Source organism: Panulirus ornatus, chromosome 71, assembly GCF_036320965.1.
Source record: "Panulirus ornatus isolate Po-2019 chromosome 71, ASM3632096v1, whole genome shotgun sequence".
Lineage (NCBI taxonomy): Eukaryota > Metazoa > Arthropoda > Malacostraca > Decapoda > Palinuridae > Panulirus > Panulirus ornatus.
In genome coordinates this window covers 3,075,606-3,081,085 of record NC_092294.1, presented here as the reverse complement: position 1 = coordinate 3,081,085, position 5,480 = coordinate 3,075,606, and positions in this window count along the sequence as shown.

Genomic DNA, 5,480 nt, shown 5'->3' with positions numbered 1-5,480 from the left:
GGAGGAAAAGACGCCAGCATTCTGAGCCTCACTTTTAGGAGTATGCTGAGCGGGGAAGACATTAACCCGACTATGAATAGCCAGCTAAAGAGAACCTCGTTGTTGCAATGGCGAGCCGTCAGGCAACATGTGGGGGAGTTCATGAGACCAGCAGACACTCGCCCCTCTCTCGCCGCTCATCCAGCACTGAAGAGGATGAATCTCATCTGATCCTTTCGATCCTTTATGGATTTGATCCTGATCCTTTATGGACTTGATCCTGATCCTTTATGGACTTGATCCTGATCCTTTATGGACTTGATTCTGATCCTTTATGGATTTGATCCTGATCCTTTATGGATTTGATCCTGATCCTTTATGGATTTGGTCCTGATCCTTTATGGATTTGATCCTGATCCTTTATGGACTTGATCCTGATCCTTTATGGACTTGATTCTGATCCTTTATGGACTTGATCCTGATCCTTTATGGATTTGATCTTGATCCTTTATGGATTTGATCTTGATCCTTTATGGATTTGATCCTGATCCTTTATGGACTTGAATTCTCGGTTGATATAAAGGGAACCTCGGTCTTTATACCGTGTAGATGTAGAGATACGTAGAGATATGAAAATACTTTAAAAGAGCAAGTTTTTGGTCTCGTGTTTTTCTCTTTTGGGCTCATGAAGTATAGCGAACATTCACCCTTGCCATACGCAGAGCCTGCGAGATAAGTCATTAGCCCAGGAGCTTGTATTGTTTCTGGGGTCCTTAATCTCCCTCCAGCTCCATCTAAACGAATACTCAACCAAAATCGTATATACGTCTACGATATTTCCTACACCTTTAAGAGATCCAACAATTGGGTTTCTCTAAATAAAGCTCTCCATACCCTCTATGGGTCATATATATTTGCTTGAGTCTTGGCCTTTCTTAGGGAAAGGGCTTTGACATTCTACACCTTCGGCCCCCCCCACTTCTACAGGGGCCTCTTGGTCATAAGACTCATCATGTGATCATTATGCAGGTCATGCTATACCTCGTCCTCTTTATCTCAACTGTGTTTGAGATACACAAGACGAAGTATGTCCCGAAAAGTTATAAGTTGGACGATAAGATTTGCCTGGCTTGAGTAAACATAGATAAACACAGACGCACACAGACACAAGATTGAAGAAAAACATGCAGACTCGTGCATATAAACAGTCACAGGCGCACATGACACATCTCCTCATGAAAGACATAACACACACACACACACACACACACACACACACACACACACACACACACACACACATGCTCCATGATCTCACAGTCCTGTATCTTAACTGTGTATTTTCAGCCGAGTGGAAACCTAATTTCAAGAAGTTATCTATTATCATTATCACTGTTGTTGTTTCTGTTAGTCATTATATTATTATTGTTATTATTATTATTATTATTAGTATTATTATTATTGTTATTATTATTATTATCATCATTATTATTATTATTATTATTATTATTATCATTATTATTATTATCATTATTATTATTATTATTATTATTATTATTATTATTATTATTATTATTATTATTAATATTATTGTTATTATCGTTGTTATTATTATTATTATTATTATTATTATCATCATTATTATTATTGTTATTATTATTATTATCATCATTATTATTGTTATTATTATTATTATTATTATTATTATTATTATTATTATTATTATCATTATTATTATTATTATTATCATTATTATTATTATCATTATTATTATTATTATTATTATTATTATTATCCCTGGGGATAGGGGATTAAGAATACTTCCCACGTATTCCCTGCGTGTCGTAGAAGGCGACTAAAAGGGGAGGGAGCGGGGGGCTGGAAATCCTCCCCTCTCGTTTTTTTTTTTTTTAAATTTTCCAAAAGAAGGAACAGAGGGGGCCAGTTGAGGATATTCCAAAAAAGGCCCAGTCCTCTGTTCTTAGCGCTACCTCGCTAACGCGGGAAATGGCGAATAGTTTAAAAGAAAGAAAAGATATATATATATATATATATATATATATATATATATATATATATATATATATATATATATATATATATATATATATTTACTGAGAGACTATCAGTAATTTTTAGGGAGAATAAAAAGATGTTCTGGAAGGAGGTAAATAGGGTGCGTAAGACAAGGGAGCAAATGGGAACTTCAGTGAAGGGCGTAAATGGGGAGGTGATAACAAGTAGTGGTGATGTGAGAAGGAGATGGAATGAGTATTTTGAAGGTTTGTTGAATGTGTCTGATGACAGAGTGGCAGATATAGGGTGTTTGGGTCGAGGTGGTGTGCAAAGTGAGAGGGTTAGGGAAAATGATTTGGTAAACAGAGAAGAGGTAGTAAAAGCTTTGCGGAAGATGAAAGCCGGCAAGGCAGCAGGTTTGGATGGTATTGCAGTGGAATTTATTAAAAAAGGGGGTGACTGTATTGTTGACTGGTTGGTAAGGTTATTTAATGTATGTATGACTCATGGTGAGGTGCCTGAGGATTGGCGGAATGCGTGCATAGTGCCATTGTACAAAGGCAAAGGGGATAAGAGTGAGTGCCCAAATTACAGAGGTATAAGTTTGTTGAGTATTCCTGGTAAATTATATGGGAGGGTATTGATTGAGAGGGTGAAGGCATGTACAGAGCATCAGATTGGGGAAGAGCAGTGTGGTTTCAGAAGTGGTAGAGGATGTGTGGATCAGGTGTTTGCTTTGAAGAATGTATGTGAGAAATACTTAGAAAAGCAAATGGATTTGTATGTAGCATTTATGGATCTGGAGAAGGCATATGATAGAGTTGATAGAGATGCTCTGTGGAAGGTATTAAGAATATATGGTGTGGGAGGCAAGTTGTTAGAAGCAGTGAAAAGTTTTTATCGAGGATGTAAGGCATGTGTACGTGTAGGAAGAGAGGAAAGTGATTGGTTCTCAGTGAATGTAGGTTTGCGGCAGGGGTGTGTGATGTCTCCATGGTTGTTTAATTTGTTTATGGATGGGGTTGTTAGGGAGGTAAATGCAAGAGTCTTGGAAAGAGAGGGGCAAGTATGAAGTCTGTTGGGGATGAGAGAGCTTGGGAAGTGAGTCAGTTGTTGTTCGCTGATGATACAGCGCTGGTGGCGGATTCATGTGAGAAACTGCAGAAGCTGGTGACGGAGTTTGGTAAAGTGTGTGGAAGAAGAAAGTTAAGAGTAAATGTGAATAAGAGCAAGGTTATTAGGTACAGTAGGGTTGAGGGTCAAGTCAATTGGGAGGTGAGTTTGAATGGAGAAAAACTGGAGGAAGTGAAGTGTTTTAGATATCTGGGAGTGGATCTGTCAGCGGATGGAACCATGGAAGCGGAAGTGGATCATAGGGTGGGGGAGGGGGCGAAAGTTTTGGGAGCCTTGAAAAATGTGTGGAAGTCGAGAACATTATCCCAGAAAGCAAAAATGGGTATGTTTGAAGGAATAGTGGTTCCAACAATGTTGTATGGTTGCGAGGCGTGGGCTATGGATAGAGTTGTGCGCAGGAGGATGGATGTGCTGGAAATGAGATGTTTGAGGACAATGTGTGGTGTGAGGTAGTTTGATCGAGTAAGTAACGTAAGGGAAAGAGAGATGTGTGGAAATAAAAAGAGCGTGGTTGAGAGAGCAGAAGAGGGTTTTTTGAAATGGTTTGGGCACATGGAGAGAATGAGTGAGGAAAGATTGACCAAGAGGATATATGTGTCGGAGGTGGAGGGAACGAGGAGAAGAGGGAGACCAAATTGGAGGTGGAAAGATGGAGTGAAAAGGATTTTGTGTGATCGGGGCCTGAACATGCAGGAGGGTGAAAGGAGGGCAAGGAATAGAGTGAATTGGAGCGATGTGGTATACAGGGGTTGACGTGCTGTCAGTGGATTGAATCAAGGCATGTGAAGCGTCCGGGGTAAACCATGGAAAGCTGTGTAGGTATGTATATTTGCGTGTGTGGACGTGTGTATTTACATGTGTATGGGGGGGGGTTGGGCCATTTCTTTCGTCTGTTTCCTTGCGCTACCTCGCAAACGCGGGAGACAGCGACAAAGTATAGAAAAAAAAAAAAAAAAATATATATATATATATATATATATATATATATATATATATATATATATATATATATATTATCCCTGGGGATAGGGGAGAAAGAATACTTCCCACGTATTCCCTGCGTGTCGTAGAAGGCGACTAAAAGGGGAGGGAGCGGGGGGCTGGAAATCCTCCCTTCTCATTATTTTTTTTTAATTTTCCAAAAGAAACAGAGAACGGGGCCAGGTAAGGATATTCCCTCAAAGGCCCATTCCTCTGTTCTTAACGCTACATCGCTAATGCGGGAAATGGCGAATAGTTTAAAAAAAAAAAAAAAAATTATTATTATTATTATTATTATTATTATTATTATTAATATTATTATTATTTTTTTTTTTTATTATACTTTGTCGCTGTCTCCCGCGTTTGCGAGGTAGCGCAAGGAAACAGACGAAAGAAATGGCCCAACCCCCCCCCCCCCATACACATGTATATACATACGTCCACACACGCAAATATACATACCTACACAGCTTTCCATGGTTTACCCCAGACGCTTCACATGCCTTGATTCAATCCACTGACAGCACGTCAACCCCGGTATACCACATTATTATCGTTGTTATTATTATTATTATTATTATTATTATTATTATTATTATCATTATTATTATTGTTATTATTATTATCATCATCATTATTATTGTTATCATTATTATTACTATTATTATTATTATTATTATTATTATTATTATTATTATTATTATCATTATTATTATTATTATCATCATCATTATTATTATTATCATTATTATGGAGGAAGTGAAGTGTTTTAGATATCTGGGAGTGGATCTGGCAGCGGATGGAACCATGGAAGCGGAAGTGGATCATAGGGTGGGGGAGGGGGCGAAAATTTTGGGAGCCTTGAAAAATGTGTGGAAGTCGAGAACATTATCTCGGAAAGCAAAAATGGGTATGTTTGAAGGAATAGTGGTTCCAACAATGTTGTATGGTTGCGAGGCGTGGGCTATGGATAGAGATGTGCGCAGGAGGATGGATGTGCTGGAAATGAGATGTTTGAGGACAATGTGTGGTGTGAGGTGGTTTGATCGAGTAAGTAACGTAAGGGTAAGAGAGATGTGTGGAAATAAAAAGAGCGTGGTTGAGAGAGCAGAAGAGGGTGTTTTGAAATGGTTTGGGCACATGGAGAGAATGAGTGAGGAAAGATTGACCAAGAGGATATATGTGTCGGAGGTGGAGGGAACGAGGAGAAGAGGGAGACCAAATTGGAGGTGGAAAGATGGAGTGAAAAAGATTTTGTGTGATCGGGGCCTTATATATATCTAGTTATCCCTGGGATAGGGAGAAAGAATACTTCCCACGTATTCCCTGCGTGTCGTAGAAGGCGACTAAAAGGGGAGGGAGCGGTGGGG